Consider the following 12796-nt stretch of genomic DNA (forward strand, 5'->3'; position numbering starts at 1 on the left):
GCGCCTGTGGGTTTACTCGGGTCACAGCCAGAGAAGTTCCTATGGCTGGGGAAGCCAAACCAGTTAGCTCTTCCCAGTGTCACCCTGGGTGGAACCCTCCATGCAGGAAAGAGGCAGCTCCCCCTTGGTGTCTATGCCACACATCCTTGGCTTCTACGCCAGACTCCTCTGAGGGCCACTGCGCACTTCGGAAGGACTTCAAATGCAGCACTTGACGCCTTCCTTCACAGCCAGTTGTGAGGCAGGTACAGCAAGCAGATCAGTGGACCAGCAAGCAGCTGAGCTCCCTGTCACCTGCTGCCCTGTCCCTGCTACTGTGTGCTGTGCATCTGCTGCCAGTTCCTTCTGAGTGCAGTGTACCGAAACAGTCTTCACACCCAGCATTTGTAGACACCTACAAACACCACGAAGCTCGCCGCTTGGGACCCATGAGTTGTGAGGACACCAGCAGCAGGATGGTGCAGGCTTGCCACGTGTACAAATCCGTTTTAGCGGCATGCTGCTTTCTTGGTATGTTATCTTGAGTGCTGGCATGTTCTGCTCCTCGGGCTGTGAATTTGCATGCTGCCAAGGCCTGGGCAGAGACAGCCCACTACACGGCAGTGCTCTGCTCTGGGTCAAGGGCAGACGGAAGAAGTGTGGTTTAGTTTGACGTACTGGAAAGATGCTCTGTAATGCCCTCGTGTCAGTGACTCTGGTTCTACTGTCCCCCACACCACAGCTTGCTCGGGTGTCCTTGGCCTCAGACAGGGAGACCCCTCTGTCCTGAAGCAGGTGTGTCTCTCTGTATGCTAGTTACTTTGCACACCGGGGTCTCTCAAGACCAAGGGGACTCCACTTGCAATAGGGAAAGCTCACAGAGGAGGCCATGTAACTGGCTAACTAGTTTTTTTCTGCCCGGGCATGCCATCCTGTCAACACCCACCCACCCCAAGCCCTTCTAGTCCCCTACAGGCTCCTTTCTGTAAATAGAAGTTAGGTCAGCCTAAACCCTTGACCTCAAATTCTCCGCAGTAATCCTCCATTGAGGCACATGTGACTTCTCTCCATGAGGCCGTATCAGCTGTGCTCTGCCAGATAACACCCCACCACTCACTGTCGTGCGGAGGCACAGGAGGAATGTGCTGCTGGTGTGCTGAGCGCCCCTGAGCTCCTTTTTTGGGATGGATTACATTGGTAGGTAGCAGGGTCAAGTCAGCAGTTCATCCCGTGTCCCCTGCAGCCCAGGATGCACAGTGCTCCTTGCCTGAGCCAGTGCTGCTGTAGGGGTTCACACCCCAGTGATGGGCCATAGGGCCCTGGAGGAAGTCATCTCACTCCTGGCTGCTTCGTGGAGCTGGAGACCATGTTTCCTCAGCTCTCGCTCATGTTCCCAGGTGTGAAGTGAAGTTAGTGCTTCAGGTGGTCACAGTGGCAGAGGTCAGTGTTTGGTTTCTTGGGGACAAAAGCTCCCATAAACCCAGTGGCTCTTGGCAGGCAGTTGGGCCTGAGTGTTGGTACCTAAGAGCACTGGCACAGAGCCAGAACGCAGTGGTCATGACTGCGTTCCTGTGTACAAGATCTTGCGTGGCACTGAGTATGGTTCCACGGCCTTGTTTTAAGAGACAAGTGCCAACCTCTGCCCCTTGGTCAGCAACCCCACCCCCAATAAGCAGGGGCTTGGTGAGGGGCATCATAGGTGTGGCCCATCTGTGCTCACAACTGTTGAGAGTTGAGGCACTGGTGCGGCAGAGCCGCTGTGGGCCCTCCAGCCTGCCTTCAACATGGAGGATGTCAGAGCCAGGGTAGTCACTGGCTGCCTGAAACGCCCTGCAACAGCAACAGCCATGAGAGGCATCGCAAAGACAGCCGTGCCCCTTGGCCATAGTTAGTTTGCCAAGCTCGTGGCACCTTTCTGGAACTGTCAGTAAGAGATGGGGGTTTAGTACTAAGCTGTCCTTAGGCACCTACTTTAAAAAAAAAAATCTGACTACACGAGTAGGTGAGTCACTCCATCTCTGGCAGGGAGTGCGAGCAGGCCCTCGTCCTACCTGAAGTGGCCAGCTGCCACCTGATCTCTGCCCCGCTGTTCAGTCAGTCCTACGTAACAACTTCCAATGCCTAAGTGACAGCTCATGCCACCCTCTGAAGGTACCTCTCGGGGTTCTTCTCTCAGCTCGTCAACGCCTCGATTTCCATTTTTAATTTCTAGCAGAGGACCTCACAGCCACTTCTCCTTAGCAAACACCACGGGCTCCTTGCGCTCCACCCAGTCACACAGGCCTCATCTGTGAGTCTCCCGATCAAAACCGAGAAGCCTGGAATAGTTATGCACACCTTTAATCCCAGCGCTTCGGGTTGGAGACTGGTGGATCACTGTGAGTTTGAGGCCACCCAAGGCCACAGAGTGAGGCCTCGTCTCAATAAAAAGAAAAACCTGGAGTCGCCTTGATCCCGAGCAACCCCGGTGTGCAAAGTAACTAGCACACGGAGAGACGGGCCTGCTTCAGGGCAGAGGGGTCTCCCTGTCTGAGGCCAAGGACACCCGAGCAAGCTGTGGTGTGGGGGACACACAAGCCACTAGAACCAGAGTCACTGGCCGCATGCTGACAGAGGGCATTACAGAGCATCTTTCCAGTACGTCAAACTAAACCACACTTCTTCCGTCTGCCCTTGACCCAGAGCAGAGCGCTGCCATGTTGTGGGCCTGAAAGATGACGGGCTGTCTCTGCCCAGGCCTTGGTGGCGTGCTAGTTCACAGCCCAAGGAACAGAGCACTCAAGACTATGCACTCAGAGAAAGCAGCATGCTACTAGGATGGAGCGGTACAGGCAAGGCCACACTGTTCCAGGGGCCAGGCCTGTGGCTCAAGTAGGCACAGGTTACTTCGCGTAAGCCCTGTGGCAGCAGCCCCACGGCCCCAGCTGTCGTGTCTACCCTTCCTTTGCTGTCTTTGGACTTATGAGAGTTCCAAAAGAGGTCAGCCTGCAGCCCGGTTAAGTCTGCAGTTGCTGCTTTATCCCCCCTTTCCACTTATAAATAGAAGCTATCCATACCAAAGCCCTGGCCGGAGATGCTCCGCATTGTTTGGGGGTCTAGAGTTGGCAGCAGCTGAGAATCTGAGGAGTTGGGACTGGAAGGCAGGAGCCCAGTTACATCCCAGGCCTGGTCCTGCCCCGCTCCACCTTGCTGGCACTGCTGGTCTTAGAGTCCAAGAGCATGGTCGCAGCCCGCAGCCCGGCCTCTTCCTGTGTTGGCTTTCCATGTGGTCTAGCTCTCTCCCTTCCCTGTTCCTCCTCCTGCCTTGCTCCTGGGTGGTTCCAAGGCTGGCCTACACTGTTTCTGCTCCCCTCCTGTCTCAGGCCCACTCCATCCTCAGATGCTGTACACACACACACATACATACAGTGTAGGAGCTTAAAGCCTCTCCCAACAGCACCTTAGGCCACCTTCCCAGCCTTATTTTGCACCCTAGCTGACAGGAGGTACACTGTTTTGTTCTTACTGTCCTTAGTTGTTTTCATTTATACACCTGCCTTGAGGCCCCGCCCATAGTGGTCAGCCCCATGTGGACAGAAACATACAGGACTTATCTGTCCCTAGTCCTTGGCAGTACTGAGCAGAGCAAAAAAGCTAGGAGCAACTCAAAAGCCACACCCCAGTAGGTGCCTGGTTTGGGTGGGGTGGTCCCAAGGTAGTCTAGTGACCCCAAGGCAGCCAGCACTGCTCTTTGGGGTGCCCACCTTCAGGAAGATAGGAGTTCTGTATGAACAAGCCAGCTTGGGGCAGGGGTCCTGAGCTAGACCACTTACTTCACCTGCCACCTGTCTCAATGTCTTTCCCCCAAGAAAACCACTCCTACCCCCGCTATGGACACAACCCATGAAACCTTTAGCTCATCCCAGAGCTAAGCAGTCCTCTTCAGGACCGAGATCGGCTACCTCCCACAGAGGGAAAGGCCTTGGCCTAAAAGATGCCTTCCTCCTCACCTGCCTTCAAGTTCTTTCTAGCCCAGGAGGGTTCTAGGCTAGCCCCTTGGGACAGGATCCTTGCATCCTGTCCCGGCTGCGGGTCTTGGTCCCTGCAGAAGAGAGTCTGTTTGCTCATTCACGACCAGAGCCCCTCCACCCTCCAGTCTAACTGCAGCTGCAGCTAGCCAGGGCTGCAGAGGAGAGGAGCCAGCAGGGCTGGCTTGAAGCACTGGGTCACTGTCGCTGCTGACGGGAGAGGCCTGAGCTGACAGCCATCGCGATCCTCACCAGGAAGTCTCTCGTCCTGAGTCCTTGGTGGCTATGCTGCTCTCATCCTTACCCAGGTCTACTGTAACTGTGGCTGAGACTTCTGAAAGAGTGACCCGCAGTGCAGTCTTTGCACTCCCACAGAGCCCAGGGCTGGCTGCCTGGAGCTGGGGCCTCTACTTACCAAGCTGAGTTTCAGCTTATCAGATACTTACCAGATCCCTGAGCTGCAGGGGAGTCCTGGATCTCTTCCCATAAGGGTTTAACTCCTTCCCAGCATGCGGACCACTCGCTGTTGTCTTCAAGGGTCCTCTTCTCATGTTGGGCCACTCTAAACACAGAATGGACTGCCCTGAGACATTCAAGCCAAGTGCTGTCAGGCTGTGCAGCTGGCTTCTTTACAGACTAAGGGACCACACACACACACACACCCGCCATCATCACAAACAGAACCACTCCTCTGTGGACCAAAGCTCTCACAGGGCAACATGCTGCAGGCGAGCCTCTAGATCTGAAGACACAGACCCCTCACAGGCCAGAAATGCTCACACATGGCAGGCGCTCTCGGGAAAGTGGAACTGAGACTCCATAGAGAACTCTCAGCCCCTGTGGGAGCATGAGGCTGTCATGCAACTTCCGGCAACATTCAGGCTTTTAAGGGCAGGACAGCACCTGCAGAAGGCTGGGGTGCTGCAGTTTGGGGATGTCCAAGTGTTGGCAGCAGACATGAACAAGGCCTTGTCAGGGCCCTGGGGGTGTGTTACAGTGCTGTTGCATGGGGTTGGCGGCCTCTGTGGTGTAACGTGTTCTTAGGTGAGTACTACAATTACCTGCCTGCCACACACACACCACCCCGTCCTTAGGCCCTGGTTATTTGCGTAAGACAAAACAATCTTTTTTTCCAATTTTTGAGACAAAATCTCTCTTACTATGTGGCTAGCCTTTGACCTCCAGATCATCAGCCTTTCAGGTGCTAGGTGACAGGCATGGTTTTTTTTTTCTTTTTGTTGTTTTTTTGGGGGGTTGTTTGTTTGTTTGTTTCAAGACAGGGTTTCTCTGTGTAGCCTTGGCTGTCCTAGACTCACTTTGCAGACCAGGCTGGCCTCAAATACACAGCGGTCCGCCTGCCTCTGCCCCCCAAGTGCTGGGATTAAAGGCATGCACTACAACACCCCGCTAAGTATGGTTTTTTTCCTAAGGCAGGGTTTCTCTGTGTAGCCCCAGCCATCCTAGAACTGACTCTATAGACTAGGTTGGCCTCCAACCCAGGGATCTGCCTGCCTCTGCCTCCTGAGTGCTAGGCTTAAAAGCAAGAGCTACCACCACTGCCACCACTCTACCTCGATTATTTTTAATTTGCCTTTCCTCTGGGAAATACAGGAAGGTCCTGGTCCGTGGACTCTCCTTTGTGGGTGAGCTGATCTGTGTTCTCCTTTTCCAGCTAGATGAATGGATGGGGCCCTGGTCTGCACTGCTGCCTGAGAAAACCAAAGTCTACTCTGTTAGGGTAGCTGACCTCAGGCTTAGAAGGGAAAGAGGGTGACCCTGAGACCCAAGAGGAAAAGGAGGGGAGCCCTGCAGTTGCCAAGGTCACAGCTCTGGAGAAAGTTCCAGACCACAGTGCATGGAGGAGGGGAGGTGGGCCCAGCAGATTGGCTGGGTTCATCAGCAGAGTCCTGGAGAGCTGAGTCTCACAGGACACCAGACATCGGCAAAACCCCACAAGGATTCCAATAAGCGCTCACCAGAGTAGCAGGACTCCCAGCTCCCCCAGCACTGAGTGCAGACTGTGGTTTTCCTCAGTAGCCAGGCAAGGTCCAGTCCCACACCGAATGGGCTCAATCGCAAAGGAGCTTAGAAGCAAGACGCAAGTCAAACTGTTTCCACTCCACAGAGGGCCCAGACACTGTGGCTGTCTTGGTGGAGTGCTTCCCTAGTGCAAAGATCTGGATTCAGACCCCAGCACCTCACAAACCAGGCATGATTGCAGGCCTATAACCCCAGCACCCTAGAGACAGAAGCAGCTAAGACCATCCTCAGGCACATAGCAAGAAAGTTCAGGGCCAGCCTGAGCAACGTGAGACCCTCCCTCCACACACAAACACACCCCTCCCTACAAAAAACAAAACCTACAAAAATAATGCAAACAAAAGGGTCCAGAACTAAATTTTAAAATGTTATGGGAATACAAAAAGATCTACATGGTAAATTTCTCTCTCTCTCTCTCTCTCTCTCTCTCTCTCTCTCTCTCTCTCTCTCATTTTTATTTATTTATATATTTATTGGTTTTTCCAGACAGGGTTTCTCTGTGTAGCCTTGGCTGTCCTGGATTCACTTTTGTAGACCAGGCTGGCCTCAAACTCCTTACAGAGATCTGCCTGCCTCTGCCTCCCAAGTCTCAGCCACCCTTTCTAGTTTCTAAGGTAGCTTTGTGAAAGTTGATAATTTATAGTTGGCTGTAAGTCTCCCTGTAGGCACTGCCTTAGCACTACACTTGTGAGGCCGTGTTTGCGGAAGATGCTTGCCGCTCTCCCCCCTCCTCTGTGACGGTGAGTTCTTTGGCTTCCTCGTTTGGGGACTGTCCAGCGTTGTGCCATGGGCTCCACTTTCCCTGCAGTGTAGCCAAGGGACACACGTGCAGTGGCTAATCCCCTTGTATTTGCTGGGGCTTGATTTCTGAGTCAGAATGCAACCTGCCTGTCTTGGAGACACATCCCATTGAAGTCAGGTTGAATGCTTTGTAAATGTCTGTTAGGTCCAACTCGCTTGATTTTGCGCAAATCTTCCATACTCTAGCTGGTTTTGAGATACTGAGGCTGAAACAGCCACCTATGATTGTGGGTTCCTTGGTATGTTTGTTTTATTGAGCTAGGATCTCACTATGTAGCCCAGGTTGGGTTCCCTACTTCCTCCTCCTAGGGGCTGGGATCACTTGAGTGAGTGTGTCCCCTGGCCAGCTTTGCAACCATAGACTTAGTGAGTCATTCCTCAGAGTTCTTCTGATGATCTTGCTTCTTGTCCTGCAGAGCTCTGAGGTCAGGTGTAGAACCACTTGCCTCATTATGAGACAACTGGTTACCTCTGGCCAAATTCTTTGTTCTGCCCTCTACTGCACCTGATGTAAGTTTAGGCATCGCAGCTTTTTGAGAACGTTTATATTGACTAATGTTTCCCTCCTTTAGTTGTTGTTGTTTGGGGTTTTTGTTTGTTTGTTTGTTTTTGGTTTTGTTTTCGGCTTTTTGGTTTTTCAAGACAGGATTTCTCTGTGTAGCCTTGGCTGTCTTAGACTCACTTTGTAGACCAGGCTGGCCTCGAACTCACAGCGATCCACCTGCCTCTGCCTCCCAGCAAGCACATGGTGGCTCACAACCATCTACAATAAGATCTGGTACTCTCTTCTGGAGCGCAGTTGTATATGCAAGCAAAACACTGTATAAATAATAAATAAATATTTTTTTAAAAAACAAGGAGGAGGAGGAGCAACATGGTTGAAAAAAAAAACAGAAGGGATAAATGCTGCTGCGACAACAGTCACATACAGATTTAAAAAAAAAAAAGCCAATTCCAATTACCACCTTGCACCATATAGACAAAATTAACTCAAAATGAGTGAATCATGGACATCAGCATTAATTATAAAACTACAGAGGTTGCAGAGAGTGCGGAGAAGGGAGGATCTCTTTTCTTGGGTTAAATGTTGAGATACCAAAACACAAAGAAAAAGAAACCGCTCCCTAAATACAACTTAATTAAGTTCTTCCTTAGATGTTTAGGGGTTCAGGGAGATAGCTCAGAGGACGAGAAAGTTTGCATTGAAATCACAAGGACCTGAGTTCAGACCGTCAGCACCCACATAAAAGCCAGCATGACTGCATATGTCTGTAACCCCAACATTGGGGACAGGGACGGGGGAGCCTGGCAGCTCTCACCAGCCAGCTCAGTCTAACAGTGAGAGGCCCGATGGCAAAAAGAGAGGAGGAGGAGGAGGAGGAGGAGGAGGAAAAATTGTATTGTGGTTTCTGGATACTTGTTGCTGGATATTTGATCCTATTGTGAAATCCTCCTATTGTGAGGCAGGTGGCTCTCTGTGAGTTCAAGGCCAGCCTGGTCTCCTAGTGAGTCCAGGACAACCAGGGCTACACAGAGAAACTTTGTCTTGAAAACAAAACAAAACAAAAAACAAAAACAACTCTGTTTCTTATTTAGTGTGGCTCATCCCTAACACACACCTTTAAGACAGCCAGACCTTGTTACACAGAGAAACCCTGTCTCAAAAAAATAAAAAATTTTCAAAAGGGAAGGAAAATAGAGGAAAACCCCTGCCAGACTCTCCTGGATGTTGCATTTGTGTGCAGTCAGCCACTTCAGGCAGGACCTGCACACACTCCCTGCTGTGAGGAGCTTCACCAAGAGCCAGGGATGGAGTGACTCACTCACTCGTGTGGTCAGATTTTTTTTCTTTCTTTGGTTTTTTGAGACAGGGTTTCTCTGTGTAGCCTTGGCTGTCCTGGACTCGCATTGTAAACCAGGCTGGCCTTGAACTCACAGCGATCCACCTGCCTCTGCCTCTCAAGTGCTGGGATTAAAGGCGTGTGTCACCACACCCGGCTGGTCACATTTGTTTTTAAGCAGGTGCCCAGAGAAAGTTTAGGGGTTTGTTTTGTTTTGTTTTGTTTTGAAGACAATCTGCCTCAAACTCACAGCAGTTTACCTGCCTCTGCCTCCCCAGTGCTGGGATTATAGGCATGTGCCACTGTGCCCTGCGAGACAGCATAGTACTAAACTCCCATATCTCTCTCTCTCTCTCTCTCTCTCTCTCTCTCTCTCTCTGGGGGGGGGGTTTGAGACGGGGTTTCTCTGTGTAGCCTTGGCTGTCCTAGACTCGCTTTGTAGACCAGACTAGCCTCGAACTCATAGATAACCACCTGCCTCTGCCTCCCAAGTGCTGGGTTTAAAAACGTGTGCCACCATGCCCGGCTAAACTCCTGTCTCCTATTGACAGTTCCAGAAGGACACCGCACACTCGGCAAACAGTAACCACGGCCATTCAGGAGGCCTTGCATGGCTGTTGCTGTGGCAGGGCTTTTCAGGTGGCGGTTGGAGGCAGGCTGGAGGCCATGCTCATTCCCAGCAGTGCCATGTGGTGACTCCCAACCATCCGAATGGTTGTAACTAGTTCTCAGTGAGCCTTTTTCCGACCTCCGTGGGCACTAGGAACACATGTAGTGCTCAGACATACATGCAAAAAACACAAATGTAAATTTAAATTTTTTAATCTAAAAAACTGTCCAAATATGGTAATGGTGGCCCAGTTCTGTAACAGTGAGGGACAGCCATATATAGGCATGTCAACAGGGACAACTTCACATAATGACTTTAAAGAAGAAAAAAAGAGTGTGCTGTTTAGTTCCATTCATATAAAAAATCTAGAAAAGACAAGTCCATGCTTATCAGGGCCAAGGACATGGGGAGGTGGGGGGTGTGGGGACTGGAGTGGGGTGCAGTGGTGGCAGAGAAGGGTACAGGGAGGCGTGTGTGTGCAGGTCCCACAGAAGCCAGAAGATGGCGTTGGATCCCTTGGAGTTACAGGTGGTTGTGAGTCACCCAACATGGTCCTCTCTCAGAGCTGTGGACACAGGCATGGACACTCCATGTGTTCCTAGTGATGGTTAACAGTGATCACTGATGTCATGGCTACAGAATCCCCTAGGAGATTCACTTCTGGGCACGCCTACATGATTATACGTGATTAAGCAAGTGCCTCCTCCTCAGCCTCTGAGAAGCTTTTATTTATTTATTTTTTTTAAGATTTATTGATTACATATACAGTGCTCTGCCTGCATGTACACCTGCACACCAGAAGAGTGCACCAGATCTCATAATAGATGGCTGTGAGCCACCATGTGGTTGCTGGGAATTGAACTCAGGACCTCTGGAAGGGCAGACAGTGCTCTTAACCACTGTGCCGTCTCTCCAGCTCCAAGAAGCTGCTTTTGAAAAAAAGCAAGAGGGGCTCCCTGCTATTCTAAGCGACTCTAACAAGATCAGTGCGATTCCAGATGATAAGGCCAAGTATGCCACTCCAGCTGAGCCAGTGAGCCCGAGTCTACCCTTCTACCTGACCCCATGCAGCCAGAGTGATGCCCAGTGTTCCTGGGGTGGTTCCCAAAGATGTGGAAACAGCCAGTTTTCTGGACCTTCCAGACAGGACTTGAGGGTGTCTGTCTAACAGGGGAATATGCCTCCTCGTTGGGAAAAAGCTCCCTGGCAGGATCGAGTATTTCTGGGTTCCCTGGCCTTTGAGACCATCTCATCCAACTGTCTCACAGCCACAGCTCCTGTGGGATGTGGGGATCACGCTCCCTGCTTCACAGCCCAAAGGCAAGGACTCTGGAGGAGCAGTAGCTACAGAAGCCAGGGGACTGCCCGCCTCACCTTCACAGGAAGTGTCAGGTTGTGGCAGGAAATCCCTCTGTCTCATACTTAACGACATCCAAAGTCCTGGTCAACCGCTTGGTCTGATGGGCGGCAGTGAAAAGTGGCTGCTGGGCACGGGCACCCTGCCACCACGCTGATAACCCTCGCCCTACCACAGAGCTCCTCAACGCTCAGACACACCAAGGCCTCGAGGAACCATTTTTTGTTTGTTTTTGTTTTTGTTTTGTTTTGTTTTTGCTTTATCAGCTTGGACAAGCAGATTAGGGCCAGGGTCCTACCGTCCACAGGGTGCACCCCGCCATGGTCTGCGGCGTCTCCACCTCCCTTGGCACATCTTGATGCTGCACCGCATTTAGTTGAAAAGAATCAGGGACATCCGAGTTTATAGCTGTAAACACCTGCCCCAAAGATATCAACAAAAGCCCTAAGAGCTACAGTGAGGTCCAGGTCACCATGGCTCCCAGCAAGATGCTTTTCCCCTCCTCTTAAGCTTCCTGCCTGTCTGTACACAAAAATAGCCTCATCTCAGCTGAGCACAGCCTGTCTGGTCTCTAGATAACTTGGCTTCCAGGACAGGGGCCTCTGAACAAGAGCCCTGTTTGTCATGAAGCCTGGCCTGGCCTCCCTAGCATGGTGGGGAAGGTGAACCAGGTGTGCGCATCTCCTGCCTGAGGAGATTAGACTAGGAAGGTCAGCCCCACCAGACCTCACTCAGCAAGAAGACAGGTGGTGGCCATGAATAGCCTCGGGCATCTAGCTGCTCACCCCGGCCCCCCCCCCCCCCCCCCGAGCCACCCTTCACCAATCTGGTTTAAAATGTCACTTGATAAAATACAAACCAAAGCCAGGACCAAGGTGGAGATAACCCCGTCTCTGCGTTTCCCGTCGTCACGTCTGGGACAGCAAATGGGCCTGGCTCTTGACAGGACCCGAGAGCGGTCAGAAGTTCCGCTGGACACAGCCCAGAAGCAGTGTTCACGCACGCACGAATCTGCACACAGGGGCACACACCTAATCTCAGCACTCAAGGCGAGTCTGTAACGCACACGGAGTCCCGGGCCAATCTACAGTATAGTGTGAGAGTCCGTCTCAAGGGACAAAAGTCTCCAGTGCCAATGGGGCTGCTGAGCCCAGCAGTGAGCATCACACCCAGCCCTTCCATGGCACACTGAGCAAAAGGCTCAGAGTGAGAGGCCGGGCTGCAGCACGCAGGCCAAGGGGCAGGTCAAAGGTTCTTCCAAAGCGTCCTGGCCTAGTGACCTTCAGCAGGGCCTCCAGTCACTTCCCAGGGCGAGTTTCCGCCTCTGAGAAAGGGGACAACACTGCTTGTGATACACAGGCAGGAAAGGAAACCGAAGTCATGCACGGCTGTGGGATGTGGGGCTTCCCTGTGGCTGCTTGGTAGAGTCTGTGTGCGTGTGTGCGTGCGTGCATGCATGCGTGCGTGCGTGGGTGGGTATGTGGGTATGTGGGTATATGCACCTGAAAGCCAGTAAGTAATCAACCTCAGGTGTGGTTTCTCAGGAGCAATCCACCCTGACTTTTGTTTGTTTATTCCTTCATGACAGGCACATTGCCAACTGTCTCTCCACAGTCCTTCGACAGGCAATTTGGGGGTGGTGTGTGTGTGCTGTGGCCTGTTGCCACCACAAGTGCCTGGATCCCTAACCAGATGGGAGCCAGTGTTTGTGGAGGACTGAGGATGGCCAGGAGACACAAAGCCACAGGGAGGGAAAAAAAACCCAAAAAACAAAAACCACGCTCCAGCTTCTAGAAATGTCTGCAAACCTCAGTGCCCCACAGCCATTGCAACCTCCAGCAACGGTCATCCCACTGGGACGCAGCTGTGTGCATTTCCTCCGAGGCCTCAAGGCTGATCCTACAGTGAGTTTCTGACTCTGCTGGGATAGTGCCAAGGCAGAGGCTCCACAGAGGGACAGCTGTCACAGCAGCAGGCAGGCAGAGGGCCACTGAGCACCTGCTTCCCGGAAACATTCTGGCCAGTGGCCTTGCCCACTCCAGACGGTTGTCTCCAAGCCCGGAGCCCTGGCGGGGGACCCTGCCCCTGCTTGTGTGAACCTGCTCTATCCCTGGATAGACTGAACATCTGAATTTAACTTGCCATCAGCTAAAGCAGGCAG

The sequence above is a fragment of the Acomys minous genome (genome assembly GCF_964271855.1).
Source record: "Acomys minous genome assembly, chromosome: 10".
Lineage (NCBI taxonomy): Eukaryota > Metazoa > Chordata > Mammalia > Rodentia > Muridae > Acomys > Acomys minous.